Raw genomic sequence first — 17,177 nt, 5'->3', positions numbered from 1 at the left:
TGCGATGATCTTTCTCAACAGTCCACCATGCATACAATATTGTTTTGCAAGTTCTTCCACACCCACCGAAAAATATGGCTTATCCCCTTACTAAAAAAATGGGGTTATAGACAATGTCGTCCAGCTATGCTAGCACTTCAATCTCTGGACTCTGAAACCATTGTGTATCATGTGTTGAACTTTTTAAAGTGCATTATGAGACACAGAAACAATCTTTAAACTAAAAAGATAATTCTATATGTCACGTAAATTCTAGGCACTTTCTCTTCTTTTAAATGTATATTCAACTCCAAATTTTTACTGTGAATGTTTGAATGTCATCTTTTATGGTTTTGCAAATGCTAAAAAACCGAATAAAGATTATTATTATTATTATTAAAACATGTACCTCTACAAACAGCTTTTGACTCAGTAAACCTTGTATAGAATACGTTTCCCAACAGTAGTGCACTTACTAACACTTCTTAACAAAGTTCATAAAGTATGTTTTTAATTACCTGAATGTAGAGCCCTTTTTTTATACAGCTGGAGACACCAGTCTGTCCCAGTTCCAAATGTAGTCCTTTCTGTTGAGCACAACTTCTGCAGGCTTCCTTCTCCTCAAAATAACCATGAACAATGTTTACTTACTCTCGTTCTGCACCCAATCACATCACAGTATTTCTTCAACCATCTCCAGTAAGAGTCTTTCATACAATAATCAGTGTACATAGCAGAGTGCATTCACACATTACATACTTTTTGTGATCTGGTGAGAGTCAAGAGATAGTAACATTAAAATAAAATTATGTAACCTTCTAATAATCACAACACTTATCTCTTACTCACTTCCTCTCAAAAATAATAACCAAAACATGCATTATTACTGATGGGGTGTATTGAGAACTCATAAACTTAATTTTGCTATTCCCGATCCTGTGAGAGTCCAGTGAGATTGTTAAAATGATTTTAAAAGAATATAAATGTATATCTTCATAGTACTTATCCCTTAAACACCTTCACTCTAAACCTAGAGGGAGAGCATGCCTTTCTTCTACCCCTTATATAGCTTTTTTTACTTCATTTCCACAACACCTACAATTTTTCACAGTAAATAGCAATGATGGCGATTTCATTTCTAACATCCAACATCCAGCCAGCCAATCAGAGCACTCACTCTTATGAGACTCATAGAAGCCTCACTATCCTGCAAGAGCATGAAGGCTCAGAGGAAAAATGGGCTTCTCGACCAAAAACTGGGTTCCATTTTTGATTTCACACTCTAGCTGGAGCCTTGCTACTCCCTTGTTAGCCCAAATACAAAAATATAGAATCATTTTCGACTCTTAATATCTCAAAAACTAATGAACAGATGTACTCCAAATTTCAAAAAGCATAATTTCTGAACGAAGATCTAGTTTCCACCGAATGTGTTGTAATTCTGTTGGGGAGTTTTTGCAAAAAATGTTGTCTGAAAGAAGTTCATGGAAAATGCATGGAGATTTTGAGTTTTGGGACCCTTCTTTTTTCTTAGCCCCCGCTCGACCAATCACCCCAAAACTTTGTAACATTTCGTTATATGGGGCCAAAGTTATTAGCAAATTAAAAAATGCTCCGTCAATGGAAAAGCAGACCTAACTATAACTACCTACTGGCGACTATTTCCCTGGGCCGATTTGGATTTGGGGACTCCATTCCCCAGGGCCCAACCAACAAAGGGTGGGTGCCCTGGTGCTCATCCAGGGTACCCACCATGCTATGGTTGGGGGCTTTGGGGAGAACATCAAGTCCCCTTCGGCCCCAGTGAAATAACTACCTCCAGTGGGAGCCAACATTGCCCCCGCCTGCAGGGAGAAGATAAAAATGCTGCCCCCTGTGGGCTGGAGCAATGTTTTTATCTGTTTCCCTGCCAGTGCGGGCAGGAAAAGCACTATGTCCCAGGGGTGGGCCCCCTGGGACAAATCCTGAGCCGGCCCTGGGGAATAGTGTGGGCCCCAGGGCCAATAATGGCTTAGGGTGGGGTGCATTGTGACCCTCCCTCCCCTTTGTAGTTTCGGCAAAGCCATGGGGAGGTGGTCACAAGGGTCAAAATTGGCCCAGGGAGTGGAAGGCTGCTTGCCACCCTCCCTTTTTTAATCCAGCCAAGCCCTGTGGATGCCCCCTCCTCCAAGTATCTATATTGTCCCCAGGGATGTGGCCCATCCCGGGACATAAAAAACATAAGCGCAGTAGAATATTTTGATATGGATCCTCCACAAATATGTGGCAAAATTAAAAAATAAAATGTTTGCGGCTCCAGGTCCTTTGGGACCCCACCACCAGGCCTAAGGACCCCGCCACCAGGCCTAGGCAGTGTTTTTTTCTGGGCTAATTTTTTAGTATTCGGGCCCAGGCCTGACTATTAGGATGGTTAATGTTAATGTTAATGTTAATGTTAATGTTAGTCGGGATTTGTTAAGCGCTCGTACGCCCGGAGGCTTCATGGCGCTGTAGAAGGAGCCAAACAAGACAGTCAAAGGATAAGCAGTGCTATCAGTAGTAAGCTTGAGAAAACAACCAGGTCTTCAGAGATTGCCTAAAGCTGAGGATGTTATCATTCTGCTTTATATGGAGAGGAAGAGAATTCCAGAGTACAGCAGCTTGATGGTCGAAGCAGCTGCCTCCGAGGCGTTTCCTTTTGAATGGAGGAACAATCAAAAGTGATTTGTAGGTGGATCGAAGGTGACGGGAAGGGCAGTATTTTTTGAAAAGATCTCTGATAAAAGAGTAGTCACCTCTTCCTCGTTGAAGTGGTAGCAGCCAATCAGATCACATTATATATATATATTACCTACTGGCGGTGGCCAGAAGGTAGTTATAGTTAGGATATTTTGAATAGGGAAATCGCAACATTCTATTGTGAATAACTTTGGTGCCGGTTGAGGAATCTGCCTGAAAATTTCCTCAAATTTGCCTCGCTGCGCTCCGGTCCTTCCCTGAGAGTTTGGGGGGATTCGTCAAGCAGGGGCCGAGAAAAAAGGGGGGTCCCAAAACATGTTTTCCCCATGTTCATTTCCATAAGACGGTCGACCTCACTTTTAGCCCCAATGGCTGAATGGATTTCCACCAAACTTGGCAAAATTGTAGGGACGGGTAGCTCGATGTGCCTTTGCTATGTCACAAGATATGTGCTCCAGTGGATTTTGAGTAATTTAGGTTAAAATAAATATATATATCTATAAGCGCGCCCCGGTACGTGCAACGGGGCGCGAACCAGCGCGCTACGCGAGTTCACACGCGGAAACCTGATTGGCTCTCGGGTGTCTGTCAACATTCCAAACAGTCCGGAGCGGCCGCCATCTTGTGTCTCGGTAGGATCGAGACACAAGAGGTGCCAAAAACAAAGGGGGAAAGGACCAAAAGGGGGCAGAGTAGACCCCCCTGACCTCCTAGGTTTGATGTGGGGGCCATAAAAGGGCCCCGCGGGCCAATTTTTTTTTCGATTTGCGCGGGAGGAGGGCCCGGTACGCGCACCGGGGAGCGTACCGGGGAGCGTACCATGGGGGAAAAAGAATGACAGAGTTTTTAAAAAATGTAGCTTTTTTTATAAATTGGAGGTAGTTCTAAAAAGAACTGTTTTTTTCTTCTTTTTGTTGTTTTATATTTTTTTTAATGTTTTTTTGAACATTTTGTACTTTTTTTGGCTTTTATGAACAATTTAATATATTTTTTGTTATTTTTATGGGGAGAAACAAAAAACAGGGAATTGTAAACGGCTCAACTGGAGCAAAAAAAAATTTGGAAAAAATAATTGTTTTTTGGGGCAATTGTGGTTGTCACCAGCACGGTTGATGAGCTTTATGCTTTGCTCACCATAGGTGATGGTCTTACCACAAAATATACATTTGGTCTTGTATTGCCCAAACTGGGGTTGTATGTTTGGGACCATCTCCCTTGTCTCTGGTCCCGATGGAGTGGGTTGCTTTCTTTTGGAGGTGCTGGGTGAAGATTGGGGAGGGTTTGTGGCCAGTTCTCGTACCTCTGCCGCAGCATAGTTGTTGGGATGCCTGCGCTGCATGTGGCGAATCATGGTGTTATTGCTAAATGAGTATTTCTTTTTAGTGTTCTCCCTTGAAAGTTCCATGTTACAGATTAGGTAAGTCATCTTTGGCGCATTCACCTTTTTGAGGCCACTTGGGATGGAAAAAAACTCCCATACAATGTGCTGCTTTGGCCTATATGAGGTATTGTCTTCTGGCAGGAATGTCCTCCTCCCCTCCTCCTCCTCCTCCTCCTCCTCTTCTTCATCTCCACCACTGTGGTGTTGTGGTGGTCCTCTTGGTGGTGGTGGTGGTGGCGGTGGCAGAGATGCTCCTGCTGCTGCTGCTACTGAAGCCATTTTTCAGTCCAAAAAAGTACAGAGAGGTCTTTCAACAGGTGTTCTTCACTCAAAGTACAAAGTGAGAATGAGGAAAAAGGGTGGGGGCTTTCATCATTAGGAAAAAAAGTGTCCTGAACCAATGAAAAGTGTTAATTTCAGGTCACATGACCAGGGTTTTCATCATTTGGAAACGAAAACTGTCCTGCACCAATAAAAAGTGTTATTTTTAGGTCACATGACCCGACGCGCTTAAGCTACACATCCCCGGGCGCGTCGCTTAAGCGCGTTGGATGCTTACGTTGTGCGATCGTATGTGCTCGAGTGCTTCCGGGTGCGTTTACGCAGTGCGTATCACGTGGACGCGGCTACGCGATACGTCACGATGATGTTTTCGTTCGTGGCAAAAGCGCTAACGTGACGCTCACCGGTACGCGCCCTGGGGCGAGCCGCAAGACTGCGCTTTCCGGTGCGCTCACCGGGACGCGCTCCGGGAGCGCTCCAGGGCAAACAAAAAAAAACATGAACAATATACATAAAAAAAATAGTATTACATAAATATACATTATAGGATTCATTATAAAAAAAATTACATTTCATAGCTATAGAAATTTGCTATTAAAAAACCTTTGAAATTCACTGAAAAGACCATAGGTTTCACACCAGTTATAGTTAGAGATTAGCATTTAAAAAACCTATGAAATTCACTGAAAAAACCATAGGTTTCACAGCAGTTATAGTTAGGAATTAGCATTTAAAAAAACTATTAAATTCACTGAAAAAACCATAGGTTTCACACCAGGTATAGTTAGCTGGAAATTTTACTGACATAAAACCATTGAAATTCCCACGTTATAGTTAGTTGGACTCACTATAACTTGCGCGCCTGCAATGCACTGCTGATGACGTCACATATTACATCACTCATGACATGGTCAGTGACATCACTCATGACATCACTGATGACACCAACCTTGTGACAGACTGACAGACCTCCTTTCACTGTAACCCTTGAAACACATATTCAAAACTAAAAACTAACATTTTCAAAAAAAGGAGAAACCAATACCAATTACAACAACTAATTCAGTAATTCCACCATTTATATACACATCCACTAATTCACCAACAGTTCTATATAGTCACTCATACATATACTCACTCATCATATGTAGTGATACACCTACACATCCTGTAACACATCGGCAGTCTTTCAAAAGTTGCTCACACACATACTCACACATGCAAATAAACTATTGAACATCAATTTATTTGCATATACAGCTATACACACACTACCACCTTACTTCTAAGGAAACTTACACATACTTACTCTCTTAAACAATCACTTATAGAAACGCATACTTATTTAAACAGGAGCTCTTACAATCTCTCACTCTCACATATATTCACTTATATACATCAATACTCACATATACTAGATTAAAACATATGTAGTTACTGATAAAGACACTAATGAGACAGTCATTCACTCACTAACACACACATATACACACTCATCCGTCCATACAGTCCTGCACATATGCTGTCTCCCAAACACTTACAAACAGTGAGTCAGTCATTGATGCATCTATGTGCTAAGTAATACCCCCACCAAACCATACAGACACTCATACTCATACTAAAAAACAACATCTAATAACCCATTTACACACACATGTAGCTACTCACCAACACATGCAGCCACTTATACACAAAGTGAAACACTGATACAAACATTTAAATATTTAAACAATATTCGCTAATATATGTATTCACTAAAATACACTTAATAAGCCAGTTAACCAATCAATTTTTTTTTTAAAAACATCCATTAAGACACTTATTTAAACATTTATTCCTCCATTGACCTTTACATATACATATATAAAACATATTTATTTTTCAGAAAGGCACACATTCACTGGATGGTGTCATCAGTGATGTCATGAGTGATGTCACTGACCATGTCATGAGTGATGTAATATGTGACGTCATCAGCAGTGCATTACACGCGCAAGTTATAGTGAGTCCAACTAACTATAACGTGGAATTTCAATGGTTTTATGTCAGTAAAATTTCCAGCTAACTCTAACTGGTGGGAAACCTATGTTTTTTTCAGTGAATATATATATATATATATTCACAGAAAAAACCATAGGTTTTAGGCCATATATAGTTAGGGATTTCCATTTACAAAACCTTATTTTACTCGCATAAAACCATTGAAATTCGCATATATAGTTAGATGCGCTAACTATATATCGCGCACCCGCAATCCACTGCTGATGATGTCACATATTACATCATTCATGACATGGTCAGTGACATCACTGATGACATCACTGATGACATCACTGATGACAACATCCAGTGACTGTATGTTTCTGTGAAGTTAAAATATGTCTTACATATTGAAGAATGAGTGGATGTATAAGTGTCTGGATGAAGGATTTAGTAGGTGCAAGACTGACTGTATGAGAGAGCGATTAAATGTGTCTCACTGAGTGCATGGGTTAGTGACTAAACTATCTTAATGTGTGCATCATTATATCTGTTGTTCTATGAACTGCTGCATGTGTTGATCAGTAGCTATATGAGTAACTGTATGGGTTATTGATTGGTTGCCCAAGTATTTGTATGGGAGAGTGAGTGTGTGTGTGGGGGTGGCTGGGAGGTGTGTGACTCTGTGCATACATGTGTGAACAGTTTATTCACTAGATCTATGGGTTCAAAACTGCATGTGGAAACAGCTGTATGGGTGGTTGACTGTGTACGAGTGTATTGGTGAGTGAATGGATATCTCAGTGCTACATGTCAAAGTAAGTACATATGTAAAACACAGTACATGTGAAAGTTCACATATATAAATTACTGTGCATAAGAGCCAGTGAATGTGTGAGTGGCTGTATGGATCATTGTGAACTTGTATCAGGGATTGTATAAAAGAGTAAATATGTGTTAGTATATGTTTGAATAAGTAAGGTGTGTATAACTGTATAGTTGAGGATATGGAGGTGTGATTGATTCAGTGCATGACTGACTAGGTGTGTGAGTAACTCCATGGATGAGAGACAGTCTGTGAGTGTCTGTTTACTCTGAGTGTATCTAAGGTTATATTAGAGTCTGAAGAGGTTGATCGTATTATCACATGATTGATGTCATCAGTGATGTTGTCAGTGATGTCATTTGAGTTGTCATCAGTGATGTCATTTGAGTTGTCATCAGTGATGTCATCAGTGATGTCACTGACCATGTCATGAATGATGTAATATGTGACATCATCAGCAGTGGATTGCGGGTGTGCGATATATAGTTAGGGCATCTAACTATATATGCGAATTTCAATGGTTTTATGCGAGTAAAATAAGGTTTTGTAAATGCAAATCCCTAACTATATATGGCCTAAAACCTATGGTTTTTTCTGTGAATTTCAATGGTTTTTTAATACCAAATATCAAATGCTGTCAAATGTCAAGTACATGATAGGTAAAAACATTTTCGTGTTTATGCACGCTGATGTGCTTTGAACGCTGCCCCCCCTCTTTTCTCTTAGCAGTACTCTCTCTTTGCAGATAGTGAAGGGTAGTTAACGCAGGCCTTTGCCCCCGTTGTAATCCGTCGTGCCTGCTTCTCTCTCTATTTGATTGATTGCTATCCAAGCATTTACTGTTTTAGAATTGGTTCTCTTTGGTTCATTCTGTATTTACAAACAAGCACAGAGTCGCAATACTCTGTTTAGTCTTTGCAGATAGTGAAAAATAGTTTAAAAAAACAAAAGGAATCGAGCAAAATCAGTAGGCCACTAATGGGATCTGTTTTTGACCTCGCTAAAATAGAAACATTAAGAACAACCCCTCATGAGAAATACAAAACTAGTAAGATGAACTTAGCTCCACACCATGATGGCTGCAAGACAGCTCGACTCTGCCGCCCACCCCACCCCACCCAAAATAACGACAAACCCTATGCAAATATTATAAATATATACAACACACCAGCAAAGTAACAGGGTAAAACATTTTATTAAATAACTATTTACATAACTATTTTATACTTTTTGTGTCCCGATCCGGCTAGCTCAATCGATCGAGCATAAAACTCATGCACTCTGATAGCAAGCATTGCTGCTGATGCTATGCAGACCAAAACTGGTTTTCAGTTTGTACATTCTTCTACATTTTTCCATCCAAGGCTGGTTGACAGTTTGTAGAAAGATGGCTTCAGATTTTCAACATACGGTGTGGTGGCGCGGACTGGGAGGGGGCGCTTGGCTCCTGCCCCCTCCCCAAGTAAGATTTTCATACGTGAGTGTACGTTCATGGTTTTGGTCCCTGAGTTGCTTCGATGTCACTGCCATTCTCAAATGGCATAAGTCCTGGATGTTGGGTGCCATAGTTCAGAGTTCTGAGCAGCGCTTGTAACACTGTCTGAAGCTTATTTGCACCTACTGCAGCTTCACTATTCTCAAAGTAAGTGAGGGCCGTTTGTGGACCTGACTGCATTGTTAAACAATGTGATGCGGTGCCTCCCTGAACCGCTTGACGGAGGCCCCCGAGGGGCGGTGAGATGGCACTTAGCTCCTGCCCCCTCCCCAAGTCGTGTTGCCTTGGTGTGGCCTGAGATCGCCCCCGACATAGGCGGCCGGCTCCCGGGTTCCGGCGGAACTTTTTGCCTTTTGATGACTCTTCCATTCTGGACCTTGTCCCACAATCCGTTTGACCTGAAGACACGCTGTAGTGGGGCGCCCCTTTACCGTTTCAGTTGCCATTCCGCCCGCTTTTGCTACACTGTGCCTCTTCCGCCATTCAGCTGTTTACCGCCCGCTCTTGCGACTACAGCTTCTCCCTCACCATGTAGTTGAGTTGCTCCCGTTCTTGCGATGCAACGATAGGCGGCTGCCACAGGACTCTCAAAATGGCGGCCGGCTCTTCAGATTTGGGCGTGGTCCACTAAAATGGCCCTGGGACACCTTGGAACTCAGACACTTGCCTGATAGGGCTTGGGTCCCATTCTCGAAAGCGTCCCCTCAGCCTTGAAGATTCTACAAAAGTCTTGGGGGCTTCTGGTGGGGAGCGGCTGCCATGATTGCTCGTGGAATGGCCACGACTGAGCTACGAGATGGTGGTGCTCTCATGCTGACGCCAGCTTCAGTCTGAAACATCCAGAAACACTGTAGACTACCAATTCGATCAGTTCCGGTAGCGCCCCAACATGACCCGGTAGAGAAGAACTTGCCCTCCCCTCTTTGACTGATGGTTCTTGTTGCCTGTCCCTTCTGTTGTCATTTAACAGAACTTTTTAGACTGCTGAAAGGGGTTGTGTTCCGAACGCTGGTTGGTGGAGACAATTGACTATATTCTGGACCTACGTTGTCGCGTAATGCGTTATATGACACGCCGCGTTTGCGCACCCGGAAGTGCTCCGGTGCGCGAAGCGCAGCTTCCCGGAAGCGATCCGGGGCGCGGCGCGCAGCGCGTAACGTAAGCATAACAGGTCATGTGACTTGTTAATAAAACTTTTCATTGGTTCATTTTACTTTTGTTATTTTAATGATGAAAGGCTAGGTCATATGAGCTAAAAATTACGCTTTTTATTGGTTTCGAACATTATTTTTTCTTAAACATATATGTTATAATGTTCCAGGCTAATGTACTTTCCCGTAAAATTTACAACTGTCCTGCAAGTAAAATATATTCCTTTTTCGAGAAAAAAGGCGTTTCTTCGTCCCATGACGGAGCCGTTGAGTAAAAGAGGCTCGGCCTGCTGTCTTAGTCGCCGATACGCCTGATTATCAGATTCTTATCGATCACTTTATGTTGCAGGAGTGGAAAACACAACTGCCCTTGACCATTTATCTTTACTGCGTTCCTGCGTATTATACCTTTTATCCGTCATGTAATTGGACTGCTTTATTTCACTTGCCTTTTACTGATTCGAAAACAGTGACTCAAATTAAAAACTTTACCAATGTAAATACTACTACCATGTTTTGTTTTAAAAACCTTTATTGTGAAAATGTCAGTATACAAATACGGGCCTATAACCACGTGGGCCGGCCACAGAGCAAACTGAAATCGTATATGATGAGGAGACATTTACATTGTAGAGGAACGTAACGAGCGGGCCATTAGGTTGCAAGAACTAAGGTGTCTAACAGTTGCGGAATCGGTGGACGTACATTTTGTAATTAAAATACGACAGGGCCACTTTCAATAAAATTATCTAGATATACATTTGCGGGCAAGTACCATGGGTGACGTTAATTCGAACTTTCAATACTACAGTAATCAATAACACATCAGAACTTAATATCAATAGGGATGTCGAAATATTCAATCAATTCTCGTCCCCGCCCGCCATGTGCATCAAAACTGCATTCATATCTCGTGATATCAAGGTTGTTCAACCAGTACACAACAAGGAGTTACGAGTCCCATTTATACCGGCGCCATTTTGGGCGAGGCCGGGCAGGTCCAGGATATAGTCAAAATGTCTCCACCAACCATCGGCCAGACCAGAACCCCTTTCGGCCCTTTATGCTACAAGATGGTGTCTTCCATTCAGAAAATATTGTTGGCAGCATTTTGAAAGGAAAGATAAACAGCCGTTCTCCTAGTGAGTCTCACATTGTTACATTTAGGAAGAATGTTGAAGAGTAGTATGTTGAAAATCTGAAGCCATTGTTCTACAAACTCTCAACCAGCCTTGGATGTAAAAAAAAATCCTGAAGAATGTAAAAACTGAAAAACAATTTTTGTCTGTATAGCATCAACAGCAACGCTTGACTCAGCTTTGTGTGAAGCCGCCATTTTGATTCAATCAATAACGTCCCCCTGCACACATTCAGGGACCTGGTCGTGTCTTCAGGTCAAACGGATTGTGGGACAAGATACAGAAAGGAAAAGGAAAAAAGTTCCGCCAGACCCCGGGAGCCGGCAGCCTATGTCATGGGCAATCTTTGGCCACACCAGGGCGATAGTGAAGCTGCAGCAGGTGCAAATAAGCTTCAGACAGTGTTACAAGCACTGCTCAGAACTCTCAACTATGACACCACCTCGGTGCCATCCGGATCTTGGCGCCTTGTGCTGGTTCCGGCCTATTCACACATCGGTCCGCTACTGACACCACCTCACAGGCCAACGGGGCACCCCACGCCGACTTTCGGCGCAGCATTGTAGGATGGCCACACCAGTGCGGCAACTTGCTAAACACCACCTCGGTGCCATCCAGATCTCGGCGCGTTGTGCTGTAGTGTCGTTCCTAGTTTCCCACTAGGCCCTGCGCATTGGAATAACATAAACAGCAGTATCGACGTGGAACTGCGGATATTCCAGGCCTCCACTGACTATGCTAAACTTAATTGGGTGTGTTACCAACTAGCTCAGAGGTCACTGGATACTTTCTTCTCTGCATGGGAAGTGATCAGCTTCCCTGGCACAGACAAGAAGGGATTCAGTTTTCCAACAACCGTGCAACATGACAGCTTTGCTCCTCAGATCAAGAGTCAATCTCTAGGGTCGTGTGAAACAATAGACAGGTATTTCACTCAGTCAGTCTAGTGCAGTTTACTTTCACTAGATGTAGAGAATAGAGAGACGGGCGTTTGTCAATAAAAGGTTAACATTTATCGAACAGTCTTTCTTCTCGTACAAGAGAAATGTATTGCCACAATTGCAAGACTTGTTATGATAAAAAGTACGTACAGTAAGATAAGTATTGCGAAATAGAACTGTAAAAGCATTGATATGGTTTCTTAGCCATACAATGGTTTAAAAGTAATAAAACATATATATACAGTCATATATACATTAGGCTAAAATACTCAACTGGTGCTTCTAACTATGCCTACCCCAGTGTGCCTGACCTAAGCCTAACACGTGGAAGGGGAGTAAGTAAGTAGCTTTAAGTTAAGTTGGTTTTGCCAAGGTTTGCTTCAAGAATTCTCATCTAAGGGTTTAGTCAACACCATACCTCTGAATAGAATGATGGAGGTTTGGTATCTCCTTCAGGGGAAGCTCGATATCCATGTCACCCGCAAGGGTAGACCGGAAACGCCGGAGCTGGATTTCTCTGCACGAGAAAGGCAGCGGCTCTTCTTCAGCGCGTCGAGAGGAGGAGGCGGGGGACAGCGTCCGCGGGCAGCTGGAATCTGCTGGGCTCTTCGGAGAGGGACGGCTGTTCAGCTCCTAAGCATACCACACCATCGTTCGCGCTTTAGCAGCGATAATGGTATCAGTAGCTTCACCACCACAGGGACAGCAGGCTGCAGCGACAGGGTGCTAGCTTCACCAACACGGGGTCTTGCAGACAGCTAGCAACAGTACAACAGCTCATTGCTTAAGGCGACGTTGGTAGTATTTATACCTGACAGGTGCCGGGTTTGACGCAAGTTTGCTGGACATAAGACGTCAATTAAAGATGTCACTAGGAAGTGATAGCTATCAGTTGCTCATTAGAGTTCTATTACTAATCAAAACAAAGCAAGGGGGATTTCCCAGTTTGCTGAGTTTTTATCTTGTTGAAGAACTCAGAGTGTTAATCTAGGAATATCAGATAGTGACTTCTGCTCTGTCATTGCACTAATTGGTTGCAAAGGAAGTGGCAGAGAGAGATATCCTTGAACGTGGCTCTGTTCGTGTGAAGTCAGAGATGACTTTCTGAATATCGCACTTGAACGGTTATGCCAATATAGGGAATAAATGGATTTATAGCCGAATAGGGGCATAAGGTCACAGTATCGATCAGGAACCTAGATAAACACGCAACACCCACTCCACGTTTTCATGTCCATCAAATTACTAAAACTAGAGCAATTAGATGCATGTGTAACATTGCCCACCCCAAAATACATAAATGCATTCGAAATAGGCGTATATTGTAATACGTGAAATTTAGGTACTGTACGTTTTTTGAAGCATAGAATCATTCAAAAACTATTGCATATGAAATCAATGAACGATTATGCATAAGAATTACACATGAAGTATCTCTGACAGAAGAAGGGCGAGATAAATCATCACATATAAATGCATTGCAAAAATGTGTGCTAGATAGAGTCCCATTTATACCGGCGCCATTTTGGGCGAGGCCGGGCAGGTCCAGGATATAGTCAAAATGTCTCCACCAACCATCGGCCAGACCAGAACCCCTTTCGGCCCTTTATGCTACAAGATGGTGTCTTCCATTCAGAAAATATTGTTGGCAGCATTTTGAAAGGAAAGATAAACAGCCGTTCTCCTAGTGAGTCTCACATTGTTACATTTAGGAAGAATGTTGAAGAGTAGTATGTTGAAAATCTGAAGCCATTGTTCTACAAACTCTCAACCAGCCTTGGATGTAAAAAAAAATCCTGAAGAATGTAAAAACTGAAAAACAATTTTTGTCTGTATAGCATCAACAGCACGCTTGACTCAGCTTTGTGTGAAGCCGCCATTTTGATTCAATCAATAACGTCCCCCTGCACACATTCAGGGACCTGGTCGTGTCTTCAGGTCAAACGGATTGTGGGACAAGATACAGAAAGGAAAAGGAAAAAAGTTCCGCCAGACCCCGGGAGCCGGCCGCCTATGTCATGGGCAATCTTTGGCCACACCAGGGCGATAGTGAAGCTGCAGCAGGTGCAAATAAGCTTCAGACAGTGTTACAAGCACTGCTCAGAACTCTCAACTATGACACCACCTCGGTGCCATCCGGATCATGGCGCCTTGTGCTGGTTCCGGCCTATTCACACATCGGTCCGCTACTGACACCACCTCACAGGCCAACGGGGCACCCCACGCCGACTTTCGGCGCAGCATTGTAGGATGGCCACACCAGTGCGGCAACTTGCTAAACACCACCTCGGTGCCATCCAGATCTCGGCGCGTTGTGCTGTAGTGTCGTTCCTAGTTTCCCACTAGGCCCTGCGCATTGGAATAACATAAACAGTAGTATCGACGTGGAACTGCGGATATTCCAGGCCTCCACTGACTATGCTAAACTTAATTGGGTGTGTTACCAACTAGCTCAGAGGTCACTGGATACTTTCTTCTCTGCATGGGAAGTGATCAGCTTCCCTGGCACAGACAAGAAGGGATTCAGTTTTCCAACAACCGTGCAACATGACAGCTTTGCTCCTCAGATCAAGAGTCAATCTCTAGGGTCGTGTGAAACAATAGACAGGTATTTCACTCAGTCAGTCTAGTGCAGTTTACTTTCACAAGATGTAGAGAATAGAGAGACGGGCGTTTGTCAATAAAAGGTTAACATTTATCGAACAGTCTTTCTTCTCGTACAAGAGAAATGTATTGCCACAATTGCAAGACTTGTTATGATAAAAAGTACGTACAGTAAGATAAGTATTGCGAAATAGAACTGTAAAAGCATTGATATGGTTTCTTAGCCATACAATGGTTTAAAAGTAATAAAACATATATATACAGTCATATATACATTAGGCTAAAATACTCAACTGGTGCTTCTAACTATGCCTACCCCAGTGTGCCTGACCTAAGCCTAACACGTGGAAGGGGAGTAAGTAAGTAGCTTTAAGTTAAGTTGGTTTTGCCAAGGTTTGCTTCAAGAATTCTCATCTAAGGGTTTAGTCAACACCATACCTCTGAATAGAATGATGGAGGTTTGGTATCTCCTTCAGGGGAAGCTCGATATCCATGTCACCCGCAAGGGTAGACCGGAAACGCCGGAGCTGGATTTCTCTGCACGAGCAAGGCAGCGGCTCTTCTTCAGCGCGTCGAGAGGAGGAGGCGGGGGACAGCGTCCGCGGGCAGCTGGAATCTGCTGGGCTCTTCGGAGAGGGACGGCTGTTCAGCTCCTAAGCATACCACACCATCGTTCGCGCTTTAGCAGCGATAATGGTATCAGTAGCTTCACCACCACAGGGACAGCAGGCTGCAGCGACAGGGTGCTAGCTTCACCAACACGGGGTCTTGCAGACAGCTAGCAACAGTACAACAGCTCATTGCTTAAGGCGACGTTGGTAGTATTTATACCTGACAGGTGCCGGGTTTGACGCAAGTTTGCTGGACATAAGACGTCAATTAAAGATGTCACTAGGAAGTGATAGCTATCAGTTGCTCATTAGAGTTCTATTACTAATCAAAACAAAGCAAGGGGGATTTCCCAGTTTGCTGAGTTTTTATCTTGTTGAAGAACTCAGAGTGTTAATCTAGGAATATCAGATAGTGACTTCTGCTCTGTCATTGCACTAATTGGTTGCAAAGGAAGTGGCAGAGAGAGATATCCTTGAACGTGGCTCTGTTCGTGTGAAGTCAGAGATGACTTTCTGAATATCGCACTTGAACGGTTATGCCAATATAGGGAATAAATGGATTTATAGCCGAATAGGGGCATAAGGTCACAGTATCGATCAGGAACCTAGATAAACACGCAACACCCACTCCACGTTTTCATGTCCATCAAATTACTAAAACTAGAGCAATTAGATGCATGTGTAACATTGCCCACCCCAAAATACATAAATGCATTCGAAATAGGCGTATATTGTAATACGTGAAATTTAGGTACTGTACGTTTTTTGAAGCATAGAATCATTCAAAAACTATTGCATATGAAATCAATGAACGATTATGCATAAGAATTACACATGAAGTATCTCTGACAGAAGAAGGGCGAGATAAATCATCACATATAAATGCATTGCAAAAATGTGTGCTAGAGGCTAATGTAAGTTGTTATGTCTCTAGGTGTGTGTAAAAAATAGAAGTACGAACTTCTGTTCCTTAAGAATAGATTTTACCTCAAGCAAAGAATTGTTCGTGCCAAAAAGGGTCAATATTTGAACAATATCCAATTCAAAAGGAATTAATGCTTGAACGGGGAAATAGAGTTCCAACGCTGTTAGCAGTTTTTGTTGATTAAAACTGAAGGCCGAATTCAGAGTTCATGGGAACGCTGTGTGTCGGAAAGCTTCTCAAAGTTATTGTTTCTGTATGGGTGGGAACATCATATCAGACAGGCTCTCAAAGAATTGGTCTACAAATTCAGGTGACAGTTCAACCAAATTAGATAGCGCTGTAACTTGGCAGGTGTGAGAATGATTGCTGTCATCGAAGACAGGATCAGCAATGCTCACTGAACGTTGTACCTGGATGATGTTGCTTTTGTCACTCGCTCCACTGTTACCACTTGGCTGTAGTACAGGAGTCTCCACGAATGCCGTCATCAGGATTGGTAGCCGCTGGGGACAACACAATGCGTGAGCCGTTATTGGACTGAGCAAAGTATCGATGTCCATTGGTACTGCTGATGGAAGTGAAAGACAGATGTCCAACACGCATTCATCGCCGCAAAGCATACATTGTAGCACAGGTAAAATGCAATTTTGCCATACAGGTCTGAATGAAAGGAACCAGGTCATGTTTAGATCTCTCAGCCTGGCCAATCCAAGGACGTTAGTTATCCTGTCCCGGTAGCGCATTGCTAGGATTGTCTCTTCCATTCCCATAGGAGCTATGTCTGAGCTGAGGCTTGCCATAACGAAGTAAGAGGGTCAAAAATAAAATCCCTGCTACAAGTCCCAAAAATAATGGTATGCCGCCAAAAACAGAGTGCACAAAATTAGGAACGATTCCCAGAATTGCTTGAAAAGGTGTTAGCAGTCCCGTAAAGACTGTCTTGAATATGCCTGGGATGCTTGTGGCACTAGACATGTTAAGGAGTTGGCTAAGCATTTGTACAAAATGCACGGGGCTGTCCTTGCAACTAGAAGATCATACGTCTCTTTTGATGACGTTATAGGCACTGTTGTCTGTAAAAGTACAGATTTCATTTTGCTTAAAGTATCAATTCGTATAGAATAGAGATTCAGACGAGGCCAGAT

Source organism: Lissotriton vulgaris, unplaced genomic scaffold (assembly GCF_964263255.1).
Source record: "Lissotriton vulgaris unplaced genomic scaffold, aLisVul1.2 SCAFFOLD_423, whole genome shotgun sequence".
Taxonomy (NCBI): Eukaryota; Metazoa; Chordata; class Amphibia; order Caudata; family Salamandridae; genus Lissotriton; species Lissotriton vulgaris.
The sequence above is the reverse complement of the archived record's forward strand: the minus strand, read 5'-3'. Positions refer to the sequence as shown.